The 15,872-nt window shown below is 39.3% G+C and overlaps 1 protein-coding gene across 16 annotated transcripts in view; it reads right to left on the bottom strand.

Annotated features, from left to right (window-relative positions):
• KLF12 (KLF transcription factor 12) overlaps nt 1-15,872 on the bottom strand; it is a 236,064-nt gene that overhangs the window by 95,937 nt on the left and 124,255 nt on the right. Inside the window, exon 1 of one of the 16 annotated variants that reach the window (XM_069009094.1) lies at nt 12,409-12,526. The exons of 12 other annotated variants lie outside the window; for them this stretch is intronic. The gene's annotated coding sequence lies outside the window, so the exon portion shown is untranslated. Of the gene's footprint in view, nt 1-2,805; nt 2,854-3,230; nt 3,255-11,050; nt 11,076-12,408; nt 12,527-15,872 lie in introns of those variants that run through there. 3 more of the 16 variants (XM_069009085.1, XM_069009114.1, XM_069009104.1) reach the window with 3 other exon arrangements.

Below are 15,872 nucleotides of genomic sequence, written 5' to 3'. Positions count from 1 at the left end.
AATGAAAACCAATACATTTTAAAAGACAAAACCCACTTGGCTCTAGAAGGAGTCATTTTGCTTTTGCATAGCACACGGATGTGCTTACAACTCTAATGCCATGAGATAAGCAGGTGAATTGGGTTTAGAACATGGTGTGCTCAACTTCTGCACACAGTTTGCTTTTAAAATTGAAATGGAATATTTTCCTTATCTTTCTTGTAAATAGGGTAGAAGGTTCGTGCCCCTGAAACTGAAGTTCTGTAGGTGCTGGCCATGAAACATACCTGCCTGTGTCAGGTTTTGCCCTGTCCCACCCCAAGTGGGCACTTGCCGAGCACAAAAGGTGGCAGCTAGCTTGGGTAAGTAGCAGCCTGGGCACTTCAAAAAGCCCTGTAGGTTATGGCTCAAGTACCCAGTGCTTTACTCAGAGTCTTTTTGGGGCTTATTTGGCTAATCTAGAAGTGAACTCTTCTTTAAAACTACAGGAAGAGATGTTTCTCAAAACCCCTTCCCGGCATGAGAAATTACATTCACAATACTCACTTCTGCCTGAAAATCCCCACTTTAACCAAAGAAACAAAAAAGTCTCAGAAAAATAAGTAATACAACATGCAAAAAGAAAAGAACTAAACAACCTCTACTTGAAACACTCTGCTATCCCTCTGAAAAGATAATACAGCTCAATTTGAGATGTGGTTATTATTATTAATCTGTGCATGAAGGGTGCACTAGTACAGTGGTGACAGACAGCTGTATAGAGGCAGAATGACAAACACGTTCACAGCTGAAAACCAAAACTGAGCAAAATACTTCAAATTTTGTTTCCACATGCTAAAGCACCAAGTGAACAGGCATTTCTGCCTTTTTGCTCAAAGCTGCTGCTGTAGGCTTTCCCAGGCTGACAGAAGTCCTCAGCTTGGATGCATTGGAGAAACACAGGAGGTCATGCTGAAGAAGAGGGCAAAACGCAAGACAGCTGGATCTTTCTGCTTCCTTTCTGGAAGCAGGAATTAAAATGTGTCTTACTGTCAGTTTCCAACAAACAGTTGCTCAGGGTCAAGGTTAAATTTGTGTTCCAGGGAAGAAGAGAGATCCCCATGAGATGGCACTCCCATGTAAGCTTGAGTCAGACTCTGTCACAATGACTCCCATTGAAGCTTTTATAAAAAGCAGCAATTGGTGCTGAGAAAGACAGAGGGTTGAGTCCAGGAATTATTAACATAAAAAGAAGGCTCAATGAAAACACATTTAACCGAACTGGAATTGATTCAACAGGAGAGACTGAGAGATACCCACTTTAAAATCCTCATTGTTCACTTAATGTACCATTATCTCTGCATAACACTTGGAAGTTTGATTTCAAAGTGGATGTTTCCAACCCTCAAAGCCTAAAAATAGTATTTCTATTCTCTTTGTGAGTCTGAAGAGGCAAAAGAAACTCCCATAGCACATGCTATGAGACACAGGTGGCCTTGGTTAGCACAGTATTGCTAAACGTGTAGAACCTACAGAAGATGCCCCAAACTAGGAATAGAATTAAGTAAGAAATGGAGACCAAATGCAAATCAACCACCCATAAATACACAAGCAGAATTCAAGCTCCAAGGTTGTCAACGCTATCTTCTAACTTTTCCTGATCAGTCACACTATGATACTATTCCACAACTACTTCAACATTAAAAAAGTAGCACGTGCAGCAACCTTTAGTAACAGTTCAAATTAGGACTGGGAAAACATGCTTCAAAATGAAAGGAGATCCCTATGCAAACAGCATTAATTTTTAAACATGTTTAACAATAAGCACAAATACAACTCAGATGAAATGACCCATTTTTAAATAATACATTTGCAAAAACAGAGTAAGCATTAACGTTACTTGGTATCCCACTCGCCTGTCCCAAAACTGACAGGTTTATCAAAGGATTTCTAAAACAGCACAGAAGGAAAAACCAGTGATTACAGATTTCTATATCAAACAAACTAATCAGCCCCTGTACTATCTAGTACATTAAACATAAAAAAGATACATATCTTGAAAATGAGGACAAATTCTCAGTACCTCAAATCCTACATGGGCCTGCTGTGATATTTTTGATAAGCAACAAAACCTACCCCCTTGTTCCCTAAATCATAAACACATTCAGAATACTACCTGTTCAGCTCAGGTGTTTTATTTATATTTGAGCAGTGTTACTAGAATGCTCTGTCAAAGGAAGAATCTATTGAAAGAAACAAATTTATGCTCATTGCTATGACACAACTCTTGAAGAGAAACAAGTCTAACAAAGGTGTGGTGCTTGGATTCCTACTTACTTAAGCATGAACAGAATATTGATAATATATTTGTATTTCTGGTACTAATTCATTTTAGATGTGAAAATAATTTCTAAACAAATGGCAGATCCATAAATAATTGTTAAATAAAAGATAAAACACCAGGAAAAAAATATTGTATTGCCCCAATTTAATTTTAGGGATTTAAAAAAAAAGTTTATATAAACTCTAGACAACAAGAATTCATACAATCACCTACCAGCTCTCCTTTTAACCCTTCCCCCCCATGTTTTTGGGATGATTTTCTTATTTTGATTTCACTTGGTTCTTTATTTTCTCTATTACAGCCTTAAATCAGAATCTTACAATTCTGTTTATCCAAAAACTTGAGTTAATAAATTTGAATCCTTGATGTTTACATTAAAAAATAGTAAGAAAAATTCTAATAGACATACATTGGGATTTTTAAAGTGAATTTTCTTTTGTCAGTCTAGATTAGTTATTTTGCCTGACATGGAACACACATCAGAAGTTTCCACAAGTACCTACCAAGCAGGATTGTTGATAGAGAGGTCCATCAAATTATCAAGACTTAGTAAAAATAATTTTTGTAGAAAATGGGCAGCATTTACACTTCTAGGTAAAAATATTCAAATTATATTGTGGGGCTTTTTGAAACTAACATAAAAGCATTCAATGTGTCCACATAAGCCAACTTACACTGCAAAACAAGGAAAGCCTGAAGAAAAATTTGCAGCCAACAATTTGTTAATGCAAAGCTTTGATATACTTTTTTTTACTCTGCACGTTAGTCTGAAATATTCATAAATATATTAGCAAAAAGCACTGTGACAAATAATGCAGGAAACTATTATTTATACCCTTTAACCACCTGCAAGCTGTCACCCAGTTCCAGGCAAACTCAGCCATGACCAAACCAGCCTTTGAGCTCAGCATTCACAAATTGGTCTTACACTTCCAAGTCATCCCTCCTTGGGCAAGCAGTGCCAGATACTGCAAGAGGACTCTGTGCACCTGCTAAATACAGCTGATGAGGAAAAGGCATGAAAGACTGGGCAGTACTTCTTTTCAATGATTCCTCATTACTCAGTCTTGCTCTGACACCTGTACACCTCCTATCGCACACATACGTGGTGGTGATGGAGGTGCCATGTCTGGAACTCACATCTGGTGCGTTATCCGTATGCTGCAACTGAGCTTCTCCATGCCTTTCCTCACTTGTCTTTGTTCATCCTAATTTCCACCAGATGAATTCAATTTCCCAAATGAACTTCATTTTCCCAAATGAACCTCTTTCTGTTTACTATCCTTCAAGCTTTATATTCATTTCGTTCTTCTGACTTCCCAGCTGAGGCTGAACTCAGTGTCAACATTTCTTCAGTAAAATAAATAGATGGCGTAGAGATAGGTACAGTTAGGTCTGACTGAAATTAACCCTTTCACTGGCTTAAAAAAAGAGTTCATTTCAGAGAGAAAACATTTAAATCAAGTTTTACTAAAACTAGTACTTTCTGCTGTCTGTTCCTCAAACTTATTGTTGGCCCTAGTAAAACAAACATGCCTGGTACTCCTATTCACTGGTACTGAGGGACCACAGCCTGAGTTTGTATATCCTAAACCTCTCAACCTCCATGTGTGGGTAGCTCTACTCCAAGCTCGTTAACCTGGGTGCAAGCAGTTTGCCTCTTTAACCCCTTGAACTACTTCTCCCGCTTCCCACTGCCACCCTTCCTCTGGGACCAGGCAGCACTGAGGAGGACATGAGCTGACCTCAAGGAAGGAAAAAGAGCCAAATTTATGAGAAGAATAACACTGGCTGAAAAAAAAAGACCTACAGAGTCAGACAAAACGCAGAGATTTGGTCTGGCACTGTCTGAAAGGGGAAACTTTGATAGTAAGTCTTGCCTGGGAAGGCTGGGATACTACCAGCAAAGGGACCCGGGCTCCAAGGGGTCATGTGAAGTGAGTCTGCAAGTTAAGGAAATTAGGCACTTAAATCCTAAACAAGGCATTAAGTCATCTAATGTTACCTAGGATACAAAAGGGAGGCCTACGAGATGAAGATGAGGGTGGGAGGGAAATGGTGCTCATCCCTCTGGGTGTGGGCTTGGCTGGAAAGGCTGCAGGGTTTGGCTAGATGTCAAGGAGAGCGTCCCAGCCTGGAGAAGAGGAGACGGGTGAAGCCTGGAGTGACCGCACAAAAGGGCTTGTGCCAAGTAAAGCAAAATGCCCCACCAGTGCCTGGGACCTGAAACTGCTGAGGTTCACCATTCCTCTGCTGTCAGCAGATATCCCAGAAACCCACTGGTGAAACATCCTGTCCCTCTGTGACACTCGTCCACAAAAAATGAAGACAAGAAGTGCATATTGCAGTAATGGCCCACTAAGGGTCTGAGCAAAGCTAGCACAGACAGCCCTCCTCCTAACACTGCCCAAAGGCAGATTGCTTCATCGTTCAGGCTCACCAGCGTTCTTTTAGCGTGGCTCTTGGAAAGGTAGAATTGGGACAGTTATTCCTGACTTTTTACCCATAAAGTAAATGTTCATATAAACTATGAATATGTACATTTGGAAAATTAGTTCCTAATGCCTCTGGAATGGATTTTGACTCAATTCACTGACCTGGTACATCATAGTACACATTGTTACAGAAAAAAAGACAGAGAATAAAAATCAAACCCTCTCTGTGCACCTTCTTTGAGTCTTTATTATATAAAGTTTACGGTAAAGACTAAGTAGAACAGCACATGCATTATGAGATGGACAACCCAGGGACACTACACATGGACCAGCAGACAAACACTCCAGTACAGACCATTTAATGCAGTGCTCTGGAGCTGACCATGCAGATTTCCTTATTTCAGTTCTTATCCTATGGCAATAATAATCACTTACTGATTGCTGCAAAGTGGTTAGTCTTCAGAAATCTCCTTTAGATGAGGATAACATAGACTACTTCCACTTTAAAGAAGGGAAAATGTAGGGAAGAATCTCAAGAGTTTTTCCCCTACAGTATCAAATTTAGAGTTAAACAGTAGAGCTAAAACATTGTAATACTCAATATAAAAATTAAATGCATTCTAACTGTGAAACTCTCTTTATATTATTTTATTCTTTCTGACTTTTAAGGGCTGAATATAAATAGCATAAAACAAAGTATCATTATTCACAGTACTTGTCCTGCTCTGAAGTAAAGCCTGCAATGTGTATCTGTAACAATTTCCATTATTTGAAAGGCTCATATCTGAAAACTGAGACAACTGTACACACTCAATATTTCATTATACTTTTAATCTTAAAAAATAAACATCTTAGGAACTGAACTAAAATGAACTCAAACTGATTATTTTTTAATAGCTAACAATACTACAGTGATATTATTACACATTGGAAGAAACTGGGTATTTACTTGTTTTTCTCAGAACAGAGTTAATACAAAACTATGATCACCATGTTATTAGTTACGGATGACATCACTCCAAGTTTGTTGTGAAGAACGAATTGCTTTCAAACAGAAGAAACATCAACTTTTGAAGAAGGTGCTTGTAACAGCTGCTTAATAACTTTTCATTTCCTAAGCTTCGATCAACTTCAGAATATATGACTACACCTAAAATTAAATTCTGTTAAGAGACAGAGCTGTTGGGTTTTGACAACAAGTAATACATATAAAATGCCATATTAGACACCTAAAACTAAACTGTAGGCAAAACAATGCTCTTGAGCCCCCCTCAGAGATATATATTGTAACTTAAAGGAAACTCCTTATATGCTACCTATGGAGACAGGGGCAACCAGACACAAGCTATTTCTCATGCTTGTGAAAAGAAAACATGGAAGAAACGTAGAAGGAAAAAAAGGAAGCTTTTATTTTGGTGCATGAAATAGTTTTCAACAGAGTAAGTAGTTTTACTTCCAAGTAGAAGTTTCTATTTCAAAACAAAGGAGGAGAGGGAGAAGTAAATATTAGAATGAACCATTGTTAATGATACACACTGACCCGTTTAAACCTTAGGCAGTCAAAGAATACATCAGGTATTTTCTGATCTTTTTGTTATTTCTTTACTGATTATAACAAGCTAGTGCATTTGAAATCAATTCCCAAAAGTTTTTGGTTGACCTAAATCCTCTTTCCCTCCCTCCTCCTCACCCCTCTCCTTTGTTAACAAAATAACATTCTGTACAAAGTTTACTCTTGGCTCTTTCACTAAGCAAAACAATTTGGGCTTAACTCAGATGTCCAGGCATAGGCACATGGAGCCATCTGAGACTTCCTGGAGTGTGGAAGACGGCACTGAGCTCAGGGACAGGCTCTGGCACCCTCATGGGGAGGAACTGGCAGTGGCTGGGGTAAACCAGAGAACCCCTGAGAGTACAAATTGATAATGCTGGCAGTTGTGCAATTACCTACCTATGCAAACCCAGCAAAAGATGCACACAAGCACCTCTTGCAAGCATGCAGAGGGACAGAAGAAAAAAATCCCATATTCTGCTTTGTACTGGCAAAAAAAAGGTTCTGTAATTCTTAATTTCATTTTAAATACAGACATAAATGGACTGCCTGCAAGGTGATGTTGTGTAACATCACAACAGTGACATCAGGGTAAGTGCTGTCACACTTCCACATGTTAGACCGAACAGGACATGACACCTGGTATTGGTCATGGAGCTGATGTCTTGCTGCATCACTGAAATCACAACCCATATTTGAGTAGAAATTATTGTTATGGTCAAAGAAGGAAGGCGCTTAACTGTGTGTGTCCATCAGCTCCAAGAACTTACTGCTGCATTTTCAGATGCATACACCAACACATGGATTCACCCTTCTCAACAGTCAAAGCTTACACAAAGGATCCAGAGGTACTGAGCATTTCCAAACACTCCTCCTGACTGTTCAAGGAGCACCACTGTTTAAAGTGCAAGAGCTGATCCCTACTCTGGCTCGCTGCTGTGATTCGGAAGGAAGACTTGAAAACCCAGCGTGCTTATTTACTTTGGGAGAGGTGCATGAAGTAATCTAAAGAAATTTATAAATTCAGTCACTCTCTTTTTCCACTAACCATAATTGCCATGCACAGCCAAGTAGAGATGAGCAGACCAAATGCATTTCTGCTTCTTCAGTAAGTATTACTCTTGTTGACACGTGGGTCTTATGCTTAAGCTATTTTACAGCACTAATTAGTACTGACAGCTCCTAATATATTACAAATTAAATTGGGGAATTCACACTTTGGTTTAAGGGCTCTTTTACCACTGCATTTAAAAGAGTATCTGTAGCTTCAATATATATGTAATTGCATGTTACAGGCGTGAAAATCTAACAGGAGAAAACAAAAAGCTGTAAAGTGCAGCTGTTTCATAAACGGCTTGGCATCCCACAACTTCACTTCAGTAATTCAAGACTTTTGCTTTCAAGCAACACAGAAGACAAATTCTGACAAAGAACAACACCTGCAGAGACAGGGCCATGGTTCCTCTGTGGGGCTGCTTGTGGCACGGCCACAGTGTAACTGTGCTGATTAGCTCAGATACCTCCTTCAGAATGCCGGTACACTCACCACTGCTCTTATTTCACCTCTACTACCCTGCACATTCACATACAAATGTAGGGAATTGTAGGAAAGCTTAGGTTGGAAAACAGACCTTCAAAGACCATCTAGTCAACCCCGCTGCTGTGGGCAAGGACATCTTTCACTACACCAGGTTGTTCAAAGCCCCATCCAACCTGGCCTTAAACATTTCCAAGGATGGGGAATACAGCTTTTCTGTGCAACTGATTCTTGATCTCACCAACTTCATCATAAAACTTAATCTCTTTCTTATGCCCAATCTAAATCTATACACTTTCAGGTTAAAATAATTGTCCCTTGTGCTGCTGCCACAGGCCTTGGTAAAAAGTCTTTACTCATCTTTCTTATAAGCCCTGTTTAAATATTGAAAGGCTGCAATGTGATCTCCCTGGAGCTTCTCCTGCTACTTCTCTTCTTCAGAGCAAGCAACTCCTCTCTCAGCCTTTCTTCATAGGTAAGTTGTTCCAGTCCACTGATCAGTCTATTAGCCCTCCTCTGGACCAGGTCTTACTGTTCTCAATCCACAGCACAGGAACAGCTGATACCGAGCCAACCACTCCCCCACCCACCAGATGGGTTTTCTAGAGGCACAGTAATATGAATAAATGAAAATCATGCTCTGATCGTATAGGTAATACCCTTTTGCAGTACTCTCCTTGATGTTTCAACAGCTTGTCTACTCCATGACTTGCAATCCACTACATAGCAGTAAGGTTGGCAGCTACTGCCAATCTTCACAGATACTTTGGCCATGGCAAAAAGCTCATCTTCTGTGTGCTTCCCAGGCAACAAACTTCACAGTAACTGCTGCACCGGTGAAGAACAACAGGTCTGCCAACTGTGAACAGGCCGATTTTCCAAAGAAAGACTGAAGCATGTATGGAAGTTCTGAGGGCAAGGAAGGTTTCCTACAACCTCACTAATTACATACTAGATAGGGTTATATGCTTCAGATCAACTTTGTAAGAAAAAAAAATCCCAACAGGAAAAACCCCCATCACACTGAATAAAAACCCTAATTTAGCTAGCAGGAAAGTGGTTTCTCAGGGCAGCAGAACATCCCACTGCCTGTCCAGCTGGTGCTGGGCTAAGCCACCCACCACCCTTCACCACCTGCCTCTAGACTCCAGAATTAAAGGAAGTTCCTCTGGAAAACGGAAGGTTCAGTTGGGAAAACCGAGTTCCCTACCAACCTTCACTTTGCATTTCACAGGAAAATAATGAGGAGGGAGTCTGGAGCTCTGATTCCACATTATTTTTAGATAATCATTGGATGAAACCAGTGAAGTGTATTTTGTAAGCAATGTGTGAGATGGTGTAAGCCTGTCTTCCTCTAGCACAGCTATTGGCAGCCACTGGCTTATGTGCTAAATGTGGCGTGTGGGTAGACTGTGAGCAGCACACAGCAGGAATTAGATGCTAAAATCATCTGTCTTTCATAGAATCAAGATATCATGAATTACCTCTCTGGTAATACACAGCAAGTTAAGAGAAAAATCCTGCTATGAACAATTATTGAACATTTGCCTAGCAAGTAAAGTCTGATCAAAATTCTCTTTCTCTCTGTCTCTCCTGTCCTGTAAATCTTAAAACCTGTAAAGCAGGCCAGTTTGAAGAGGATGCATCAGAAAATCCCATCTCAGAACAACAGCCTCATAACTGCACCTCATAAACCACAAAAAGCCTCATAAATAGAGCTCTCCTTGCATGTATGGGAGACAGACTTGAATCCCTTCGGGCACTGGTGCAAACTGAACCCAGGTCTTCCACATCATTAGTGGTTAAGTGACCCATGCTTCTAAGTAAAAAAAAAGAAGAGAGCAGGAACATCACCTGCTATTTCTGTACTTTAAAATATGGGGGTTTAGGGCATCTAAAGCAGAATATGAAAACTTCAGCCACAGCAGCTGAAGTTTTAACATTTCAACCACCAAGTCAGATACCCTCAATGGGAGAGATACATATCACCTCTCTTCCTAGTCCTGATTAGAGGCATGCAGCACTGAGCTGCCCTACCTTTAAGGGGACCACAAACACAGAAGATTTTAGGCCTTAGGAAATATATTATTAGTAAAAACAATGATATTCCTCCAGACTTTTGTAGTCAAACAGAAGATTTAAGCTGAATTCTGTCACTGCAACACCTATTGATGTTCTGCTTCAGGAACAGATCAGGCTAAACTCCTATTTATTTTGCTGTGTAGGGAATTAGAAGAAAAGGAAAGTCAGATTAACACTTGACTATGACTAGCTGTCCAAAATGGCTAGCTGACATGGGCATCACTTAACACAACAACAGTGTTGGAAGAAAGCTTTATAATCCCATTACAAGACTTTAATAGAAGGGCTCACAGTTCATATAAACCAAGGTGATCTTCACAGACATATGAGGTACTTTATCACATTTTATGGTAACAAGAACTTTTGATACACAAGGAACTATTCCTCAAGTGCACTAAGCATTTCTGAACACTCTGTTCAACTTCAAACCCACTGACTTTACCCTCTATATTTAACTACTAACTAATCCAGTGCCTGCATAGCATATTATCAATAGCTTTATTATCCTGGAATCTAATTACAAGATTGATGGCCATTTTTTGCCCCTTCTCTCCCTTTTGAAATGTGAGTTTTCTCATAGGAAAGGAAAATAACAGTTTTACCTTACCATCTGTCATAGATACCGCATTTTATTAAATTGAAAGGAAGTTCATTATCATACTGAAAGGTCTTCATTTGGACTCTACAAAGCCAGCTGTACTAGCCCAAAGACTTTACCTCAGCGACTGTGCTACATGAAGGACTACAACAAAGCTGATACACTTGTCAATTAAAGGAAGCTAATTTCATTTTATGATGTATAACATGTTCAGCACAACATTAGATGGTGAATCAGCTCAGTTACCAGTCCCAGGTATTGCTTAGAGTGACCAGAGCTGCTGCTGAACCAACTAATGAGTCCTGTTCTGAGGAACCACTGTCCAAATCGCCAAGAAAGCCAGCCTACCAACTGATCCACTATGACTATTAAAAATACATCTCAACAGGGCTGATAGTTAAACTAGTAGGGCCAGCTGCCTGCCAAAAAACACTCAAAAAACCAAATGTGTGAATCTATTGAGGGAAATCTCAGGTTATTTATTCATACTGAGGATCCCAAAAGAGAAAGAACGTTTGTTTAGGCCAGAATTTGCAGACCGTACCCTGCTTCAGGCATCAATGCTGTTTCGAGATGCTGTTCATGATGTACCTGAATGTGAAAGATTTAGGAACATTAGTAAGACAAAACAACCAATCTTTTTATAGTACGTAAGATTTAAACCTAAGAAAAGGAGAAGTTTGGCAAGTAAAACCTAATTCATGGTTTGCCTTCATCCCACCTGTCTCCAAGAGACTTCCAAATACGGAACAATATCTGATCTGAGAAATACTGATTACACACCACAGTTATGATATTTCAAATCACATCTTCCTCACATCCTAAAGTAACAGACACTACATGCAGGGATATGTTTATCATTGTGAGGCTAAACCAGTTACCTCTGGAAAAGTAGCTTACTTTGTAACTCTTTCAAGATACCAAAATAAGTCTCAGGAAGATAATGCAGCACTTGCAGTACCAATTGTGTACAACAAAGGCAACAAATACAGTAACTGGTGGTGCTTGGAAAGGTATCATTAAGTTCATGCTGAGTTCAATAGGCCTCTCCTGCATGAAAGGTTGTGAATAATGTGAGACATTTCTTACAGTACTTCCCTTACTGATTAGCTTTGTCCAGTAAAAGAACTAGTCTGGCTATACCCAAACAAGCATTCAAATCCTCCTGGGGAACAGACGTTTCTGGGTCTTGCCTTCAATGCTTCAGATCTGTCAGAAAGGTCAAATCCATGGTATATAAATAGTAGGAAGTATGCCACTCATTTTCCTTCCATATACATTTTTGATAATGGCACAGAACACTAAAAAAACTATGGAAGAATAAAAAAATTTAAAATCACACGAAACAGAGAGAAATTTGAATAGATTAACTCATTTAGTTCATCTAGCTCAAATCTGGAGAATCTAAGAAAGAAAATTAGGAAAAGCAAGCCTTCAATTTAAAATTCCTGGTCTTGCATTTGCCCTGTAGAAGTGTGTTCAACGCACAAACAGGGAAAGAGATCTCTGGGGAAGGTGATCTCGAAACCACAACTAGCATTGAACTCTGTTCCTCAAGCAAAGGGATATATGCAAATAAAATTTAAAAAAATCCCTAGAATAAAATTGCTTAAAATCCAGAATATATTATCTGTTTAAATTATCATAGCATGGTATTTCTAGTATGTTACTGCTATTGAATTAATCCAGACAAACCTCCTTCCTCAACAGGTAAGTAGCTTATGAAAATTTGAGAGGCACTTACTTATCAAATATTATTCTACTTATGGTATTCATGGGTCAACATGCCTCTTGAAATCTTGCTGTGAGTTTTAAGAGTTGGGTTTTAGTTCACTTTAAGTTAACTTAACCAAATAAACTCAACAAAACACTACAGCTTAAGTCAATAAACCAATAACCTACCTTACACAAGATAAAATCCAGAAAATTTACTGATGGTGAAAGGAGTGTGTCAAACTGATTTTATTATTACAATAATAGGTGTTAGACTTAAGTATGAATATTTGAGGAGAGTGTACTTTGAATATTTTAAAAAATCCACTAGGACCTGCCATCATAATGGTGTATCACAAACAGGCTTCAGGCAGGCTAGTATCTCCTGATCCTGCATTTCAATGTCTACAATGTAATTGTTTACAGGTGAGCGGTGCAGAAGTAACCTTTGCCTATAATCAGGAGAGCCAGGAGAGGCCAGAGAGCTCCTGGGCTGAGTGGGGCTGCTGTCTCCCCAAAGAATGAGATCTGGATTTCCACCTAAAAAAGCTTGTCCTTATTAACCAGGTCCAGCCACCAGCTTACATACACACTCTGAAATGGGCTAAAACCAAGGTAAGAAAACACACCCCTTCGTGATTTTTCTAATATTCCACCTGTACAGTGAAAAAGAGAGATCTCTCACCCTAACTAAAAAATTCCAAAGGATAGCCAAGATTTCATGTTGCAAGTTGCATAATCAGCCCCTTTCTAACTCTTAACTGTAGACCTCAAGCTGCAGAGTGGGTGGGTAATGAAGAAGGGAAGCAAAGTATCTCTACAAAAGGACAATCTCACTGAGAAATTCCAATTTCCTCCATCTGCCAATATCCCCTTCATTTTGTCCAGATTAATTTTTGGCCACAGGTACACATGGGTCAGAATGAAGCTGCAGTAAAAATATTAAAAGCACAGTAGGGAGCAGAAATAGCACAATGTTACTCATCCAAACTAAAACAGACCTGACAATAGGATGCTTCAGAAAGACTTATTTTCTTCTTCTTTAAATGAAGCACCATTTATAGGCTTTCAGAAGGCATTAGACTTCAGGGATGTTCAGAACACTGAATTTTAACTTCATCTTGGCTTTCCCAGGAAGGGTATTATCACCTTTAGAGCAATCAAGAGAACTAGAGTTATTAAGCATATTTAATACCGAAACCAGTGAAGTGTTTCAATTTATTCTCAACAGAAAACTCTGAAGTGACCAACACAATAAAAATAGCTCTACAGTAATGAATTACTTTGATAAAATGGAGTAAGATTCATTATTTGCATTCAAGACGGAGACATTTTTGAAAACAAAAACTAAAAATACATCGGTGATTAGAAAGAATGAGCAGGGCACACGTGAATTGCTGTCTTTTCTGTTTTACAGTCTATCATAAAGCTACTGAAAATTAAAATATTGTCTGAGTTTATATTACTGAAGCCACAATGTAACTTGATACAATCTGTGATTTACATACTATTACTCTAGATATAAAACAAATGGAAAGATAATACAACACTTATGTGGTTACTAAGTAGCACGGGTGCCTGAGACCAAGTTCAGTTTTGAGCTCAAGTCGATGTATTGAATCGGCCCACCTTATAGAATAACAATTTCTGATGAAGAAGACAGCAAACATGAAAACCAAACTTAATTTCCATTAACAGCAACTAAATTTAACTCATCTCCAAGAGCAATGACCTGGGGCTTTTTGCTGGCTTAAACTACCAAGATTACTACCAAAAAAAGGGGAGGACTGCAGACCCAGCCTCACATGTCCCAGAAGCCTTGGGGCAGCTGAAAGGCCACCACTCACTCCAGCAATGACTGACTTCATCAATGGTTAACTCTCACCACCCACCATCTGCTTACACCACAGTCAGAGAGGTGGCAAATGCTTAACAGGGAGGAGACTCATGACTGAGTATTTGGCAGCTATAATCAGCACAGCACTTATTTTTGGGTGATGAATCACCGCTTTTATCCCAGCCACACAGTGCTGGTACATTCACTGCACAGAAACCTCTTTTATGCAAGGGGCTGATGGCAGGACAACAAACACCTCTCCTGGTAGAGTCATGTCAAGAGACTGCTCTGGAGAGACCAGAAGATCTTATTACGGCCAAAGGCTGCTGCGTGCAGTACTGCTCACTACCATTTGCCAGCCACACATCACGCTCTGGAATATGGGACTACTTGCCAGGAGATCTCCAGAAGTTTGTTTATAGTTGAAAAGGATCACCTTTTCTTTCCTAGGGAAAACAAGACTGAGGATGTAATGAAGGCATGCAAGGTGTCAACAATGGCATCGAGGGAGAATGCTAGGTCCCCTCCCTTGTGGGCCACTTGAAATTGAAGTCAAGTCATACCACAAAACAATACTTCAAAGTTCTGTCAAAACCTTGGATAAACACGCAAAAATTGGAAAAAATGATTGAACAACATATTCATACGCTCAGCTGAAGCACGTCTCCAAAATCATGCTCCCCACAAAGCCCTTGGCAGCCTCACCACAGGATGCCTGGGACCAGGGCCAGGAGACCTACCCGATGTCATCATGGGCTAGAAATGGCACACCAGCTACCTTCCAAATCCAGACTGATGGCAGTGAGGTGCAGCATTTTTATTTGGCACTAGAGTGCACATGCTATTCAGCAGTGCTGTGCATTGTCAAGAGTTACTGCCCTCCTCCCTCCTTGACTTTTAACTCAGAATCTGGCATTAGTTCAAGGACTGACCCAGGCTTTTGGTACATCCTCCATGGTCTCTTGAACACAGATTTCCACCACAGCAGAGCTCTCAGTCACAGGGTAATTACATATAGGTCAGCAACTATTTTCTATGGCTTACCAGCTCTATCAGAAATGACATCCTAATAAAATTATAACAGATCCACTGACATTTTGCCTCAATGTTAAGAGATGTGACAAAGTCAATAAACACATCATATGTGCTTCAGGGTAGTGAATGGGTGAGATCAGTGCTTTTGTTTGGTGGAATCCAGAATCCCCAACAAACACAGCAATAGATTTCCTTTTGCCACCCCAAAATAGACACCTCATAATTTAAACATCTGTCTTGGCACTACCTACCAAATTACTCCATCCTTTTCATTCTGACTTTATACTGACATCAACAACTGACAAGGCTTTTATCTAGGCTCAAGCCTGAGAATGCATTTGTCTACAATAATGTCCAACCCAAATCCATTCATTTTGGGATTCATCAAGAAGAGTGGAACAACAATTCTTATTTATATAGAGATACACATACAAAAAGTATAAAATACAAATAAATATATTTAAATATAATTGTATATAGATAGATATGTGTGTTTATATTCATACATTTATTTATCTATACATAGATAAATAAATAATTTATTTATCTATACATGTAAAGATGTAAGTATAAAGACATATATATTATAAAGACAATTTTTTGAGGCCAGGTCTATTCTTTGACTGACAGCATTTCTACTGTGACCTGAAGAACAACTGAAAAATCTGTATGAAACATAGGCTTCACTTGAGTATCTTTTTTTCTCTTTTTTTTCATCTTTGCAAATCCTTTACAAAAAAACCCCAAACAAACACTAATGAGCACCACTTCTTTCTTTTTA

Source organism: Aphelocoma coerulescens, chromosome 1, assembly GCF_041296385.1.
Source record: "Aphelocoma coerulescens isolate FSJ_1873_10779 chromosome 1, UR_Acoe_1.0, whole genome shotgun sequence".
NCBI classification, from domain to species: Eukaryota; Metazoa; Chordata; class Aves; order Passeriformes; family Corvidae; genus Aphelocoma; species Aphelocoma coerulescens.
Note: the sequence above shows the minus strand (reverse complement) of the source record. Positions and strands in the feature narration are given on the sequence as shown.